Here is an 18,744-nt window from a genome sequence, read left to right as displayed (position 1 = left end):
TCAAAGGAACTGAAAAATTCCCCCTTCTTGTGCTCTTCTGCAAGTAACTCCTTTGGGTAAAACTTGTACCATAGCAACAGATAAAACCTTTATGAGGTGCAAAGTTTTGCTAGAAAATAAAGGTTTTCTATTCAGTTCAGTTGATGTCTTGAAATGAAATTAAGCCTGGTGTAAGAGTACAGCGGTGAAGAGTCTGGAGTGCTTTTAGGGAATAAAATACACACGAACACTGCATCTTACTGCTAGAGATGAAACAGTGAAAATGACAAGAACAGTGACTTTATTTACTTTTCATTCTGCCCACCATTTGGTCACTTCTTCCTTTCTTCTCAGGTGTGATATCTGCTTTGCTGTCTTCTCCTTCAGCTTCTCCCTGATGTCTTTTATGCCCCTCTGTATTTTTCACGTTTTATTTTACAAATAGAAGGAAGCACAGGAATACTCTTAGCCTTAAGGTGTAACTACTCCTCCTTTGCTTTTTATTTCTCTATTTTTCCTATGAAAAACAAAAACAACAGATTCAGACATTCCCTTTCCCTTGTCATTGATTTTTATTTTTCAGTTACTAACAGCACTCTGTGGCATCTACTGTTACAATACGCTTTTGCTTCCATTCAAGGTGAGACTCCTAGTGATTTTTTTTTTTGGAGGATTATGAGCTATAGCATTTTCTCAATTGTGCCTCCATAGATAGACTGAAATTGAAATTTTTTCATATATAGCATATAGAGGCTCCTAAGAGCTGGGCAACAGAGGTATTTATTATGTCATCGTCCTCTTCTCTGAAGGGCTCTGACTCTTCACAAGTGACAGGCAGCTATCTCCGAGGATTAGAGTGAGTCACAAGGGGATCTTCTGATTGTCTGACAGCTCTGTGAGTTTCCTGGCTCTTGTACTCTTGGAATTTAGTCTGTGTCAATTATATCTGGAAATGGAACACATCATCCAGTCACTTCAAAACACTTTCTGGTTTTATCTTCCCTTTTGTCTTCGCCTTTAGGAACATGGGAGTTCAGGTTGTGAATGGAAAATCTCTATGCTGCAAATTGCTGAACGTGTAAACAAATGCCCTCTCTCCTTCCTATGTTTCCTTTCCTGGGCTGTGTAGTTATTTCTCCTCTTTCACTCCTTTCTAATTCCTCTTTGTAGGAGGAATTTGTCATGACATTGTGGAACTGGGACCACAAGATTATAATGACAATGTGTGAAATGGAAACCTCTGTCTATCACTTTGCAATCAGCACTCTGCTACACTTCCCTGGCTTCTATCCAGTCTCTGAGTTATGCTTTTATCAGATGGTTTGCTTTTATTTTTTTTTCATCAGCTCAGTCCTCCTGTGCTTTTTGAAAGCTGAGCTGCCTCTCTTGACTCTGCCTCAAACACAAATGCTCAAGGACTCAGAAGTGTGGAATTAAAGAATGCATTGAAATGCGGCTCAGAAGTCAGGCTCATGTTTTTGCCCTGTGTCTGCAGAGCTGGTTTTGTCCCATTTTCATAGGATGAAGAAGTCTTCCTGTTCACTGTCTGTGACACAAATGAACTGTGGGAGAACAGAGCAAAACAGCAGCGCTTGGGTATCAAGGAGTCCCCCTACTCCTCCGCATCATCCGGTGACAGAGGCTGAGCCTGCATCACTGTTCTGTGGCTGAATTGGTTTGTGGGGAACTTAACCTGATATATGAACTGTCACAACATAAGAAGAAGAGGACATGTAAAAGTTTATATGAAACTCAAAAAATATGTAAAACAAAAGGATAAAACAGGAGTTTCACAACAAAAGTTTCCAGCCACTCCAGCTCAAGACATTTCTTCTTTTCAAGTGCCAAAATATGCCATAGTTTACATCCTCCTTTCTGAAAACCTTGGGGTTTTCTAGGATAATTTTGGTATTAAGGTACCTCCTCTAATGCCTGTAGCACTTTTTTCAAAGAGAGGAAACAGAAAGGAAAGTGAGAGTAAAATCAATTAAGCAGGGGGAAAAAAAAATCTTTCTTTAGAAAGCCCTTTTTAAAATTAATTTTAAAATGAATTACTTTTGTCTGGCTAGATTAAAATAGTAGGATGGTATTAGAAGCAAGGATGGTGTTACTCTTACTATCCTGTTGGTTCAGCGCAGGCAAATGCAGCATGTTGCTTAATCTGCTTATATGCACATGGCCACCTTGCACTGTCAGCAGTATGTACTGCTCGTGTTTGATACATTTGTATATTATTGTATACTGTTATCCATATCAATAATTACTTTTGTATTAATAATTGATTATTTCCCTAAGAAATAACAGTGCTTATTTTCCAGGCACTTTGCATATATGGCTTAAACAGTTGAATGTTTCATTCATTAGAGCCTTGCACCTCATAAAATCAGCCAATCAAAGTTTGGTTCTTACTGCAGACGGGTAAATACCCTTGTTCTTTTTCTTTCACTTCAGAAGTGAAATAGGGACAGAAAAAAGTTTACTATAGATAAAATCACAGAGACTTCAAATTTCTGGAATGTGTCATTTGTTAGGCTGCCTGGTGAAAGGTATATGCACCATAGTGCTTTTTTCTCAACCTCTCCTTGCTCACATATGGAGGACACCCTGCGTGTGTTCCCTCTGCAGCAGAGAATTTGATTTGTCTCTTTTATGCAGGTACATAGGTAGCTGACCCCCATCTTTCCATTTCTCTCTGAAGGTCAGAGCCCTGAAAAAGGGCCTTGTCTTCCTCCTTTCTGTAGGCACATCCTAGAAATGAGGGAAGAAAAACACAGAATCTGCAGGTGTGCATTCAGTGAAAATGTCAAGGCTATTCAAAAGCTTATTCTCTTTAGCAATTAGTTGCCCTGCATGTCAAACAAAAAATCCACAACTTAATCTTCTACCTTTCTTAGCATTGCACCTTATGTCTTTGAAGACTTAGGAAACAAAATACTCATCACAAAAATGTGGCCCCAAATGTGTTCAAGCGAGACATCTCTTAAAATACAAAGCCTGTTAGGAAATTCAGCTCACTTGTGAACAGGCAAGATAGACTCTCACGGTTCAAGATCCAAATTTTTGCTGTTGCTATTTTCCTCAAGATGATTTACAAATCACTTGTGCAGGGGGAACAACTCTTACATCTTTTTAAAAACGAATGATAAACTAAGTTATGGAGAGGTGAAAGGAGCACAGAGTGGCTGTTTCTGGGCTCATTGCACCGAGTCTCTTCTGGGCTATGGGCTCTGATTCTATAGAGAGCCAAACAGTGGCAAGGTCTGTTGCTGGCCAGGAATAGGTCCTTTTGAGATATCAGGATCTGAACTCAGGTCTCTTCACTGTCTTCACTGTCTGCTTTTGTTCTTGTTTTCTCATAAACACATCCTCCAAGGCTCAATCAAACATGCAAGTGGTAATCCCTCACAGACAAAAGAATAGAAGAGAATTGTAGAATCATTTGAGAAGAAAGGACCCCTTAATGGCCACTTGATCCAACTCTCCTGCAATGAACAGGGGCACCTACATCTACATCAGGGTGCTCAGAGGCTGGTTCAGCCTGTCTTTGAATATCTCCAGAAACATGCAGCCAAAGGCAAAATTTCCTATGGAACTTGTCCTTCCACATAGCACTCTTAATGTTGCTTGAGAAATATTTTCGGTTTACTCAGTTATCTAAAGGTACAGTATATCTCTCTGGCCCCATGAGTCCATCCCTTTTTTTTTCTCCTACTGAAGTACAGCTGAGTGTAACACTTTAGATTTTGGCATTTGTATCTCAACAAGAGGAGAACTGGAAGTTCCTGTGATTATATATTTATTTAATTTTCTCCAAGAAATGGTTTATTACAAGTGATGATTTAATATTGTCTGTTCCAGATTAATACTTTGGGAGAGTCAGAGTAAGAAGAATTCAGCAAAACAAACAAACAAAAAACTACAAAAAATGACATTAGCCAAAGGGTCTGTGCTTCATTTCAGGTGTCTCTGTTTGTGTCTCGCCCTAAGGTTTGCTAATACCTGTGGGCAGGCTAAAATAAGGGATCTAATTGCTCTTCTTCCTCTGCATGGTCAGACCTTTTGGTATTTTTTGTTTGGTTTTGTTTGCTGTAGCTCCACATTTTTCAATATTGTTCAGAAGAAAAGAGTTTATTTAGTCTCTTGGAAAAAAAATTCCTCAACACTGACAGAGCCTGCTGGCCTGTGCCAGGTCTCTAACAGCTTGAAAATCAAATTAGGCACAAAATTGTTACAGGCAGTGCTTTCTCTCAACAACCTGAAGGAAAAAAAAGGCAATAACAAAACAAACAAACAAAAAACCCACACATGAAAAAACTCCACACCAAATCTCTGTTAGTGCTGCATTTCCCAATCCACTTGCAGCTTCCGTCCAGCTCTGGTGTTCCCTTTTGCCAGGTGCCTGGGTCTGAAATAAGGGTTGCAAAACAATGTTTTAAAAAGTAATTTGAAAGGGAGCAGGGAGATTACATGCCAGCTGGAAAGCATGACAGCAAGAAATATCTGAACTTGCTTTGTCAGTGATGAGGAAACTTCTCCAGATTCACTCCAAGGTTGAGCTCAGTGGGGTGAAGAAAGTGAGTTTCATCTCAGCATTTCTCCGACCTTCCCAGTCAGCACAGCCCTGCTGGCATTTGCATTGGAGCTACCCTGGTTGTTGCCACACTCTTTGAATGTATGAAAAGATGTAGTGTGTCAGATTAAAAAAGGAAAAAGTAAATCCTCCTAGCACAGTCTCTAACTGTGCTTACAAGTAAATATCTAGAGCAGATGAAGAACGGAATAAGCACGTATGTCTCTTCCCCAGTGACTTCCATAATGCTGTCTCTTTTAAGCTCAGAGATTCTGTTATCCACATGTGATTTCTGCATATTTCTAATTGTCAGTGTATGATCTGTTTTGAATTTATCCAATCTGCTATTTAACATATATTAATAACTGCAACATGTTCTAGAAGCGCTCTACATCCTGAGCAGCTACAAAACTCTTTTTGTGTTTGTTTTGAACTTGGTACCTAGTTGGTTCATATAGTATACTCTAATTTTGATACTGGTGAAGGGCTGAACAACCAATTCCCATCTTCTCCTTGTTCCTCCTGTTTCCGTGGTTTTTCTTCATTCCAAGAATTTTCTACATATTTACTATATGCTGTTACTCTTCCTTAAATATTTTCCAGTTCTAATATATCTTTGGTACTACAAGTTAGGAAAGGCTGTTATGCTGCACAACCCATGTTCCTAGCTCTGTAGCAACACATATACTTTCCGTAGGGTTGTTTCAGCCTGGCCTTTCCTCTTCTGCTGTCTACATGCTCTTCAGCAGCATAGTAGCTCACAAGAAATGTGCTCTTTTTGCCTTTGTTGTGAGATAAAGGGAACTGCAAACTTGTAGCTGTCTTAGCTGACCTGGTAAATCCTCCCTTGGTGTGCTCTGGAGTAAAATTCTGTTTTCACTGTCGTCACATGACAGCCGGGCTAGAAAACTGGGCCAATCTGGAACCTCCTTTAGTAGTTCATGTAGTTCGTGTACCAGTTTTTTTGGTCTGTTGGTGGTCAGGCTTGTCTTGAAGAGGCATCACTATATGGAAACAACGTGAGGAAAAAGCTTTTATGCACTGCAATTTGCATGGACTTTACCATTTCAGCTGTGTCTGAGCCTTGTGTACAGATCTGTGGCGTGTTGCTGTGGCAGTTGTGTGGTTGTCAACATTAAAATTTGAGACCAGCAGGTAAACTTGCAAATATGATTTTAAAGACTTTTTTTCCCTTTCTCAATATGACTAAGCTGAGATTGCTTTTGTTTCGCATCCAAACTGTTCGTGTGATCTTGCCAATGTATGGTTACTACATCCTAGCAGGAATGCAATGCAGACATTGTGAATCAACCCAGTTCTTGGCTTTTCATCTTGTTTAGGGAGAAAGGAAAAGAAAAAATAAAAAGTACGTATATGAAGAATGACGTAGGAGAAGTGTGGACAAATTTGATGTCATATTTTCTCAACATTCTGCTTTATTTCATTGTGTCATATTGAATGCAAAGCAGTTGTTTTTTTTCTCTACATTCATTTTAGTACAGTGAGCAACTGTGATAATACTTAATGCCTAGCAAATGGACTGAAAGTAAGGAAATATTTCTAGGGAGAATGTTCATAAGGCTGTGGAAGAATACTGAACTTTGTGGTGTGGGTTGCTTAAAATTCGACAATACAATATATAATTTGGAACACAAACTCATGTTGGATTTGAGGAGTAGATTAAACACTCTGGTTGGCTCTGGAGATAAAATTTTTCAAAAGCAGTTCATGTACTATTTCTATTAATGTGATAATATCGTTCAGTCAGCTTTCAGCACACTTCGAATAGCCCTGGTAACATCTATGGTTTATAAGCTGGATGTTCAGTTCTCTAATAGAATAAAATACATATGCATCTCAAAGAGAATTTTTCCTGAAATTAAATGTATTTACAGGTTCCAGATTTGTTTGCTTTCACTTCGTTTTTTTTTTGTTTCTTCAAGGAATCTCATGCTTTTCATAGAATCGTGGAATCACCTAGATAGAAAACACAAAAAAACCCAGACACCCTCCTTTCCTCCTGCAACCCCCTTTCACATAGTTGTTTGGAGTGATGATGCTCCCTCAGCCTCCTCTCCTTCAGACTAAACAACTTCCCCAGTCAATTCTCAAAAGTCTTGCTTTCTAGTCCATTCACTGGCTTTGCTACTCTTCTTTGCACAGCACCGTGATCATTGCTAAACCTCTTCTAGGGTCCCTCAAGGGGACTCTTGTAATTGACCCTCAGAGTAAGATTCTCCTCATAAATCCATTGCTCCTACTTTGCTGTATCCCTCTCCTTGTTATATTTAGCTCTTTTTGATGTTAGGATAGAGGAAACAGAAGCCTACAAACCCTCACTTGATTTTCTTTGAACAGATAGGAGCTATCAGAACCATCAGTCCATGCTGGATACAGACATTGCCACGTGTAATATAGATTGAAGTGAAATGTGCATTATAGTGCTTTCTAGCCCCAGGAGGCATAACCTATAAGTGAATTCCAATATTTCCATGTTTCTGAATGCTTTTCACAGAATCATACAGGACTTAGGTTGGAAGGGAGCTCAAAGATCATCCACTTCCAACTCCTGCTTGAAAGCTGCTAACAGGCCTCCTCCGTGCCTTCTCCAAGCTAAGCAAGTCAAACTCTTTCAACCTTTTTTTCCATAGGAGAGGTGCTCCAGCCCTCTGATCATCTTCTTGACCCTCCTCTGGTCCAACAGCTCCATATCCTTCTTGTGCTGGGGGCCTCAGACTGGGATGCAGTATTCCAGGTGGAGCCTCAGGGGGACAGAGTAGAAGGAGACAATCTCCTCTCCCTCCTTCCTGACCACCCCTCTTACAATGAAGCCCAGAATACTGTTGGCCTTCTGGGCTGCTTCTCTTTTGAGTGGGAACACTGAAAGATTTCCTGCATTTTTTCCCCTTAGGTCTTCTCGCTGTTGCCACATATCTAACTAAAAAACCATCAGAGTACAGTCTGATGGAGCTGAAATAAGATATATGGGGTTCTTTAGACAGTTAGCAGGTCATTGAGAAATAGCAAAAAACAATAATCAACTGAAAATAGGTGAAAAGCATGATTATGGCAACCCCACGGATAACACTTTTCACCTTTAAAACTGCCTATTAACAAGGGTTGAGCGCAAAACTGCAAACATTTATCTCTATGTTACGTTTTTCTCCGCCATACTACCACACTACCTAAAATGATTGTTTATTTCTTTCTGGGTTGCCTCTGGAGAGGGGGAGACTTTTAAGTCCGAAGACTTAAAAGACCAATGAGGTAGTCATTCATTGGTTCACACAGTTTCCCTTCCAGCAACTTGCTGTAAGCAAGAACAACAGAAAAAAATAAATATACAAGACAAAGAAAGAAACGGAGCCCATGGAGAGAGCACTCATATTGTCATCTAGATGAACTATGCAGCTATCTCTCTTGGCACACCTATTCCACAAATGTGTTTCTTCTCAACCTGGTATTCATTTTCTGTCCTCCTTCTCTCCTCCAGTTATATTAGTGATTCTTTTATCCCCCCCACTCTGCCTATAATCTGAACCACTCGCTTATTTTTTGGCTAAATTCACCAGGTTGTTCATATTGATGTCCCACAGGTGACCCTGCAGCTCAAACTAATAACACATATTTCTTTGTCAACGTGTTACTCTCCAAGCTTGTTGAAGGCATTTTATATGTTCAAATTGCAGTGATGTATTTTGAGGATAATAATACAGAAGTGGAATTAATGCCTTTTGGAGCTTTCCTTTCTTGCAAGATCGGGCTGGCCTAGATAAATGGTTTTCTCACATAGCTTATTTTGGCTTTCTTTTGTTTCAGAACCCCTGAATTTAATAATGTTGTTTTTCTCCAGACCTCTTTATGGAATTTTTATGTTTGTTTCATTCAATTTGTTCTCATACAGCAGGATCTATGAGCCTTGTTTCTAACTAAAAATAGAATAAATTGAGACATTCAGGTATTTTGAAGGTGTGATTGGTTTCATTTACATTGCAAAGTACCTGGGACTGTGATTTATGTGTTTGTAGAGTTCTGAAATAATTAGGTTTCTTGACTAGGTTGAGGAATCTACTGTTTGCGATCATATTCGAGCCTGACATATGATTGAGGCAACGTTGCTAGTAAAGCTAAAATATTCTAGAAAGAAGGTAGGATTATTTTTGGATCTCCCTCATTTATCTGATCATGGACTTTGTAGGAAAATTTTACATTCAGCTCTGACAAATTTGATTGAAAATAGCCAGTAGGGTAAAATATTACCGAGGAGGACAGGCTCATAAGTGACAGATAAACACAGGAGATTTCTGTGCTTAGGAAACCAGGATACAGAAGGAAAGGTGAAGAACCGTTAGTGTCTATTAGTGTGCAAAAAGATGTAAGCTGTTGTGAATTGCAGGGTGCTGTTGGAGTCCCACGTTTCTCAGTAATACATTAATGACACTGATTTTGTTTAATTGATGTCTGCAGGCCTTGAGAAATGAAGATCAAGTTTTTTCCTTGTGTGAGACTCCATGTGCATACAGGAGGGAGAAGTCCTGGTCCTAAAGATGATAGGATATGAGAAGATAAAGCAATGGAAAAAGGTAAGAAAAAATCAATTCACCTTATTCTTAATAGAATTTAGAGAATTTAAACATATTTTAATGACTCCCAGATCCTCACAGACACTTAAGTTTCCAAGGCCTGCAGTCTTCTTTGATATTTAGGTACTGTTTTGGGTAAGGGTCATTTATCCAAGGGTATGCACATACCTTCTGTGGAGCTGAGATCTGAATGGTACTACACTAACTTTCACTCTATCACATTGTGAAGAGCAGCCTAATCTCTGGGTACATGTGAAATAGGGACATTTTGACTATCTGTGTCTCACTCGATTTTGATTTGTTTCTGTAATGTTACTGTTGGACATGACTCAAGGTTTTATTTGTTTTTAACACACGCACGCACTAAATCATGAAAAAAAAGAAAAAAAGAAAAAAAGAGTTTGAAAGTTTGAAGTTCCATCACAAACCATTATCATTGTGGATTATAAAACAGACGTTAGCTTTTATAGTTACAGCCCAGTGTTGTAGAAAGGATGCTGGTTTGTTTTGCTGAGGGTTTCCACTAACAGTTCAAGCTGTTTATTCAATTGCTCTTCTAGATAAGGTGCATATGGATATGTTAGCTAATGCTGTGCCGTACTCCGAGGCTACTCTTAGCCCCATTGTGCACACAGTGGCTCCAGTTCAGTGTGGGAGCATTCCAACAGTGAGACCAGTATGCTTGCCGGCTCAGTCTTGTCTAGCAGTGGTTGTACAACTCACTCAGTTGTGTCCAGCAGCATGGATACAGTTGACAGTGCACTGGCTCTGCAAACTCAAACTCTACTAAAGGCATTGTAGATGAAGGTGTTTGGTTCCCTGACACTAGGAACAACAGAAAAAGGTGATGGATATTTCTTTACAGAGCATGCTTTATTTATTTAAATAATCCAGAAATCAACAGAAAGGCAGGCAATGTTAATATTTTTTAAAATGGGCATAAACTACGTATAGATACATTTATAATGGAAATTGAATGGTTGCTTCTGAGTCTTAGAGGGACAAAAGACTAGAACTCCCTCCAAATATTTCAACAGAGATTCTTTTGTTCTAGTTTGGATTCTTGTCTGAATAGTTTAGTTTCCTTTTTTTTAACTGAACAATGCAACTTATCTCACAGGGAACATTGTGAGAAAAAAATGAAGAGATGTGGAATGCTAAAATAGCTGCTAACTACTAGGTAGCCCAGAGGGGTTCGACTATGAACCCTGGCAATAGCTCAGTGTAGGATGTAACATGTCTGGTCTTGAGGCCATTCTGGAGTTTACCCTACTCTGTTCTTTCAAATTAGCCAGATTCCAACAAAATATTATATAATGTATGTGAGCCAGAATAGAGAACAGGAAGAAGTAATTTCTTTTCACACTCAGATGGTAGATTCGTGTAGGTAAAATGAGCTACAGTATATAAAATGTCAAAATCATTAATATAGCTTTGCACGTGATTGGGTGCTAATTTGTATTTATCACTGAGGCAAAGTGTGGCATGAAGCAGGTGACAGGTTTTCAGGAAAGTGTCTACTCCAACGGTTTGTTAAGGCTAGAAGCATTTAGAATATGTCTAAGAGATGAAAGGGATTTTCTGATGAACTGAAACAAATGTGAGAGTTAACCATCTTCCCATGTTTACTTCTTGGATAAATATACAAAACTGCAGAGCAGATAATTATAATATGCTGCAAACCTCAAAACTGCAAAGCAGATAATTATAATATGCTGCAAACCTTTCCCAGAAGCAGATTCTGGGATGCAAAAGTCTTCTGAAGTGGTTAAGGCTAATATCTTCCTACCAAACACAAAGCACTTATGCTTAGTTTCAGGAATCTCTATCAGAAATTGAGTGTCTTCCCTTCTTAGCCTGTAAAGCTGCACCTTTGGGTGTATTCAAATGGCCTGAGGAAAATAGGGGGGGGGAAAGCTAGAAAAGAGGGATTCTTAACAGGATAAAGGTGGTATAATTCCAACATTGAACTTCAGTTACAGCCTGACTTACTCATCATCATGATTATCCACAATAGGAAATTCTGACATTCCCTGTTCAATTCAAGGAAGTACCTTAAGTACCATGGTAAATTTTCCTAGTGTGCTGATTTCTGGTGGCAACTTGCACTGATGGCACCAGCCATCTCTTGCTGGATACTCTAGGAAGTAGAAATAAAACCAAGCTGACTCACTTTAGCATTTATCTGACATGAAATTTTCATTTCATCAGGCACAGCATCAGTGCCTTGAATTTTATGCATTTGGCCTTCTGCTGCTGTAAATTGCTATGTAAGCTCTAAAGCAAACAAATGCACATTTTTCTTGTGTCAGTGTTTTTCTTTATTCCCATACTAAGATAATTCTTGGCAAGGTCAGACAATGGGCTCTTTTGCCTGCAAGCAACTGCTTCAGAACTGATTGTAGAGAGCTTCAAAATCTCAATTTTGGCACAGGTTCTTGTTTATCTCAACAACAGGAAAAAGAAACTATTATTTTTCTTTTTTATTCTTCCTAGAAATACTTAAAATGCCTATGTGCTTGTATATAAGTGTGCAAGAATGAACACGCACTGGCTTGTGACTGGTATGAATTAGGCACATATTGAGCTATCTTTCTTTTCTTAACACTCCTTTTATAAGAGTAGATTGCTGTTTACTGCCTGACTTCTCTGACCTCAAGAGAGAGCTGCAGAATTTTTTTTGATTCTTTATTATTACTGTTCTTGTAATTGTAGATTTGTTCATCTCTAGGAGGTATTGGGAGTACTTTGTAGAGATTATTGTTTATTGCTTTTGTGTTTAGGGAAAAGTAAGAAGTGCTTATGATACTTATATCTTTATATTAACACCTGAGCATGTCAAGAAAAGAAAAAAACAACCAGAACATATATTTGCAATTCTCTTCTAAATATGTGTCATGGCTTAGTATAATATTTTTTATCTCATGCTGAAATGTTTCCTAGCACTTACATTTGATGCTTACTTCAGTTATGACTTAATCATCAAACTTCATATATTTTCCCAATGATAAAATCAGGATGTTAGTAAAGCTGATCTGACTTTACTTAATTGCCTCTTCCATTCTCGTTGGTCTGTTCTTTTGAAATGAATTGATATGTATGAAGTGCCCAAATGTTTATTGAAGTTCTATCAGATATGAGACCTTGTCCCTCTGAATAAGTACTCCGAAACTATGACTGTGACCCAAAACAGTCCCTGCAGTCTTAAAATTAGCCTTCATATTTTGCTAAAAAACTTTTAACAGCGTAATTGCAAATTGTATTTTAAAATACTGTATTTTTCCCTTATTCCGAAATACACTGAAATGCCTTGGTTTCACTCTACTGATTGACAGGCCCGCATTTACACAGTGGCAACTGCATTGCCACTGGAATCATAGAACCTTTAAGGTTGGAAAGACCACTAAGATCATCTAGTCCAATCATCAACTCATCATTGCCATGCCCACTAAACCACATCCCTCAGTGCCACGTCTCATTTTTTTGAAGACTTCCAGGGGGGAGATTAGGAGTGGTATTAACAATCTATTAGTTTATTAGTACCAGAAATACATTAGTAGTATTGTGAATGTATTTTTAATATATTCTTAATATTCTTGAGATCCTGGCTCCACGAGAGAGCCATTGAAAGCTCTTGCTGCATTCAGCGGCAAAAGGAATTTCAGATGCTCAGAAATGGTATTAAGAGCCAGGAATTGATTGATGTATATTTTTTTCAGCCTTTTTATCATAGCTTAGTTGCACTTTGTGTTGTTGTGTTCTCCAAAGCAAGTTTTCAAGCTGATCCCCTAAAGTTCTGAGGATGACCCAGCAAAAACCTGCCCTCATTTATATTGGATTTGAAACTAGAAAGCTGTTATTTTTGGCCTGTGGATTTGTTGTTGTTCAGAGTTTTAGGGTTTGTAGTTTGTTTGTTTGTTTGTTTGTTTTAAATGTAGCGATAGTATTTGACATACCTAGTGATTCTGCAATCCTTCGAAGTTTACTATACCTGGAGGAATGGTTAAGTGATGAGGCAGCCTCCCTGTTGTCAAACTGCAGCACAGACTTCCAAAGTGAGCCTGGTGCTGCTTTCTTTCTGCCTCCATTGATTTATGAATCCATACTTGTCAGAAAGTGTGATTTTGTTCTTGTTTCTCACAGTTCCCCCAAGCTAACTGTGACTGTTATTGTGTTTTGAATTTGGTTTCAGGATCCAGCTGAGTCTTATACTTTTGATATAGAGTGTGAATTTGAAAAAGAAGAAGAAAAAAAAAAAAAAGAAAAAAAGGAAGAGGAGTCAAAAGTGGGTTATAATGTGTAGAAACCCTTTGTGTTTGATTTGAGGTTATTTTCCTGCCTGGTCTTCAGAATAAGTCTTTTATTCTTAAATTAAGTCTTTTAACCCCACAGCGATCATTACAATTATGCTCCTCATTTCATGAGTAGGCATTGAAGGGTGAAGGTTTAGGAGGGTTCAGCTGTTCTCTAACAACACACTGAAGATCTTCACTGTCACAGTACTACATGGCAAGCTTTACCCTTGGTTCACCATGCCCTACTATCTGTTGTTACTACCATGAAATAGAGGAAGGAGGGGGAAATACATGAAATCTGGAACTGAGAAACATTTTATCTGCTTGCTATCTCCATTCTTCAATAAGTAAGAAGAATATTACAGAAAAATAAGCTTGGTCAAGTTGTTGGCCAGTTTATCAAGCATGGAATTGGAAGGAAATCAGGCTCTATATTTGAGGGTGATGCATTATTATAAGCAAAACTACTGATGAAACAAAATGAGGAATAGTCAGACATGGGAGTATAGAAAAGACCTTAAAACTGATCTTCATTATGTTTATATAGTATATTATACCTGGAAGTCCTAAACTTAATTCAGATATCCAACTGTGATTGTGGGATATAAAGAAGTTTTTAACTGCTTTCTTGAAGTGACACCATTTGCTCACTTTCCCTACTTTGCCTAAGTCTAAAATTGAAAAAGTCTATCTTAGAGACAGCATGATGATTATTTCCTTCATATCACTTTCTGAAGGTGAAGTATCCTTTGAATTCATTCCTTCTTGCAGTTACTCTGTGATGATAAGATATCACTGTACCTTTAAAGTAAAGGCAAAGCATTAAAAAATAGTTACGCCTTTGGCATTGATGAGTTAACCTGGATTTTTGTATCTCAAGCTATTCAGATGCAAGAGATCATGGTAAATTGCTTCTTCTTACACGGCTCTTTCGAAAGGTTAATCATCAAACTTTAGTTTGGGACTATATAATGTACTTCCCAACTCCATAAGTATTACCATAAATGTGGTAGGTGATAAAAAGAGATGTTTTTCATATTTTGAAAGGTTGAGCTCATATAATTATTCATGATTGAGTAAATAATTTTTTTATACCAAGGTACTAACAGCACTATAAATACTCACTTTAAAGCTTCTGGATCTCATCTAACATCCATTAAAGTTGATGGAAAGGTATATCTTGGGTTTCATGTTCTGTGGATTATATTATTTACGTTAGATGACTGTAATTCACCTTCCCTCGGTCATTTGGGACACTATATTCAAAATGGCCTCAAAAGAATGAAGTATGAAAGCAGATAGTGTTTAGTCAAACATATCTATCCCCTCCCTCTTCCCCTCCAGTAACTTAGTGGAAAAATTTTGCAAATTACTTTGCACATTGCCCTGTTTGCCACATCTATTAAGGAATTATAGAACAGATCTTTATAAAATCCTCATGAATTTACTGACGGTAAACTACTATTGAAGAAGTAGATAGAGAAGAGGTTCCTACTTGTTTTCTTTTTTCTCTAACATTATGTACATATTTGTGTCTTCTGAGTTCAAGAAGTCAGCTGGATAAAGCCACTTTCCAAGTTTCACCTCATATTGACTGCAGCACACACAGTTAGAATAATAAGATAAGGAGCACTGACACTGACAATACCCTACAGTCTTTACTTGGAAAGATTGTGAATTTTCTATAATTGAGCATTTTGAAGAAGAGTTCAGAGAGATATTCACCAGAAAGGAGGCCACTTTTATTGGGATCACACAGAGAAGAGAGCAAGATGAGGTCCCCTTCCTAAAGGGGGTTATTTCTGGAATTGATTCCAAAAGTAGCTTGAGGCAAAATAACAACAGTTCTATAACCCAAGACCATTCTGATGTTCAAGTTGATGTTATTCTTGCTGGTATGAGTTCCAGCACTTGTGAATTATTTGCTGCCAGCTATTCCTTTGGAATAATATTGCAAGGAGTTATTCCACAGACCATAACTAATGGCATTGAACATCAGTCACTATACATGATATCTGCTCCACTGCATCACAAAGGATACAGGGAGGAACGCAGCAGAGAAAGTCCCTCGTATCCGTTAGAAAGTTCTTTCAGTAGGCTTTCCTTTAGTCTTGCTGTACATCTCTGAAGATACAGAAAGCAATAATGCGTGGGCACCCAGAGAACTGCCAGTTTCCCATGTCATGCAACTGGGTAGAAGCGGGGTCTGGATGGAGCCTCAGTTCTTCCTTTTGCTCAGATTGTGTCCAGAACAGTAAAGTCAACACTAACATAGGACTTAGTTATGCTAGGGAAGACACCTCCTGCAGATGAGTCCTTTGAAAGAAAAGAGAACTTTATCTCGGCCATTTCTTTGCACTGCAGTTTTCACACTCCTACCCAGTCCCTTGTTTGAGCCATACTGCACAGTACCATAGACAGCGTGTGAAATAAATCATGTATAAGTATGTTTGCATACATATAGTCTGTATATATACCTATCTGTAAAAATATGCATATATATATTTGTGTGTATACACTGTATAGCAAGTGAAGCCACAGTAAAGAAATGTATAAGCCAAGCAAATAGTAAATAAAGATGATGTTAGTTTTGGACAGTGCTTTTCTGGCAGGAAAAGTCCTATATATCATTCTGCCACTGGCCTGTGGTCTGAAGTTGGCAGCATCTCTGAATAAGTCCGCTGCAGAATATTGTCTCCCAGAGATAAAAGTTGAGTGCCTATTTCTGTAAAGGCATTTTGTCTCTCTGAGCACAGATTCAGGACACAGCTGCATTTAAGTGAACCTTGTTATAGCATTTCTTAGATCATACCAGAGAGACTTATGACCTTCATAAAGCTGAGAAGGACAAACATTGCTGCTTTAAAAGCTTTTAGGAAGTGATCATTTTTCATGCCCACTTGTCTGTGGCAGTTATAGTAAATTTGCTATTCTCTGCATGGCTCCAAGATAAACTTTCCCTTATTACAGAACCACAACAAAAATTCTGTAGTAATGTATGATTCCGGTTTCAAATGCAGCTGTACTTCTTTGGTTCATTTCCAGTTAATTTAGTAGTAGTGACCTCACAAAGGTGGTTCCTCTCCCTTTAAAAGATGACATCAGGAGGTTCATAGAAAGGAATTTGTTTTTAGTCTGCAGCTATTTAAATCCCGATGTCCCTAGAACAAAAATATATATACATACATGCGTTTGCACTAGGAAGTTCTCTTACCGTGATCCAGGGTCCTTTTTGCTGTGTGTATTAACTAAGGAGCAGGTCCTCGCCCAAAGATCTTGCAATCTCAGACAGCATATGATTGCTATTGTTTTTACAGTAATTATATTATAATGATAATATTAATTATTATTATTATCATACTAAGTAGCATAGTGATCCCCAACTTTAGGATGTATTAGGCCCAATGTGAATAAACAAAAAACCTTACTACCGTAGAAACACAGTTCTGTTGGTGGATCTGGGCCCTCTTGATTTGCTTGCTGTACAAACAGAAACAGTGCTCTTCTGACGTGAAATATCTTACTTTTTAAATGTAAGATGAGACAAAATAGACAGATTCCATTGGAACTAATGTAAATAAATTGTAAATTCTCCTGAAAGTTTGTCCATCAAGGGCAGCAGAGTTCAATTTGATCTTCTCACTATCATAGAATGGTTTGGGTTGGAAGGGACCCTTACAATCATCTAGTTCCAAATCCCTGCTATAGGCAGTAACATCTCCTTGTAGACCAGGTTGCTTAAAGCCCCTATCCAGCCTGGCTTTGAATGCTTCCAGGGAGGGGCATCCACAACCTCTCTGGGCAACTTGTTCAGCGTCTCACCACTCAATGTAAATAATTTCTTCCTAATATCTAGTCTAAATCTACCCTCTTCCAGTTTAACAGTTTCCCTTTTTATGAATGGTTAAGGAGATTTTGTCAGGAAAAAGCACAAGCTTAAACTGCAATAATTCCATGATTCTTGTTCTGTGATGATCTAACGGCAGTGGGACTGGATTTTTCTTCCCTAGATGGCATTTCCAAGGAATTCTGATATCAAGTCTATGAGGATTGCCCATGTTTTCAAAAACGTCTCTATTTCATTTGAGATTAACAGATGAAATAGATTGGAGGTGGAAAATTGGCAGAATATCTTCCTGTGGGAATTTTCACTGATCTCAGTCAAAAGCAATAATACTCTTATTTATTGATGTTAACCAATAACACAACTTCAAAAAATTATTTTTCCCTCTGGAATATAATTCTGTATAACACATAAAAATAAAAACAAATTAACACAGACATAGAGGAAGCAAGTCACTGTCTAGTAATATTGATAGCAATTATTAAGACCTGTGTAACCAAGATTTGTTAACATTATGAGATAGTACAGTATGGCAAAAGAGAAGAAATGGGAGAAGAATTAAAGTTTGCTGTATATTTTTAAAAAATCTCCAACTCAAAGGAGAAACAGAAAAAAACAACCCGCCACCCCATCTACCACCACGAAAAATTGGATCGTGTTAGAGACCTGATTTATCATAACGAGGGGGATTACGATGCATTTAGTAGTCACATAAAGATATAGATTCCACATCTGTAATGTTTTATATGCACGTTTTCCAATCATGTGAGGTGGGATTTTGAAGTAAACCTGGAGACGTGGGCCTGGTGGTTAATGCCCAAGGTGTTGAGGTCCCCTACTTTGGTTAATCAAGGTACCAATACTCAGGTGCACACAAAACAGAGATATAAGCAGTGGCGTCCTCCCAGACAAACACTTGAAAGAACTGACTCCAGACAGTGGAATTTACAAAATTCAAGATCTAGGGAAATGATGAGAGTCTGAAACTTAAACAAAAAAAACCCATCAACCAACAAGCCAGCACCACAACAACAAAACATTTTTTTCCCCAAGTCTTTTCAGTTTTTCACTAATTAAGTTAAACAAAACAAGCAACTTTAATGTCCTACTACTTCATTTCAAAAGGAAAAAAGGCAATTCTGCAAACAGAGTTCTTAGAAATATTGCAAGAATTAAAATAAATTGAGGCCTGCTATGACTGCACGTTTTTGAAGTTGGAGGAGGTGAGACCTTCCTGCGAGCCCAGAGGCAGTGACTGTATTTACTTCTGTATTGCTGCTTCCTCAGCATGGAGAAGAGCTCCTTTTTTTTTTTTTTTTAATTATTTTTTTAAACAAACAATGGAGAAGATGTGTGTTCTGTACTTCAGTAATGATGATTCACAATGTGATATCAAATATTAATGTTCTTTAGGACATCTGGAAAATACTGACTGGAAAATTAAGATGAGATTAATGTTCCTCCTGATGTTTA

At 38.1% G+C, this 18,744-nt stretch overlaps 1 long non-coding RNA gene across 4 annotated transcripts in view; it reads left to right on the top strand.

Moving 5' to 3' along the window:
- LOC116227351 (uncharacterized) overlaps positions 1-18,744 on the top strand; it is a 235,323-nt gene that overhangs the window by 202,847 nt on the left and 13,732 nt on the right. For all 4 annotated transcript variants that reach the window (XR_016468183.1, XR_016468182.1, XR_016468181.1 and 1 more), the window contains one exon: positions 9,017-9,132. This is a non-coding gene — a long non-coding RNA (uncharacterized LOC116227351). The remainder of the gene's footprint in view (positions 1-9,016; positions 9,133-18,744) is intronic.

The sequence above is a fragment of the Phasianus colchicus genome, chromosome 7 (genome assembly GCF_987193195.1).
Source record: "Phasianus colchicus chromosome 7, bPhaCol1.hap1.1, whole genome shotgun sequence".
Taxonomy (NCBI): domain Eukaryota; kingdom Metazoa; phylum Chordata; class Aves; order Galliformes; family Phasianidae; genus Phasianus; species Phasianus colchicus.
The sequence above is the reverse complement of the archived record's forward strand: the minus strand, read 5'-3'. Positions and strand labels throughout refer to the sequence as shown.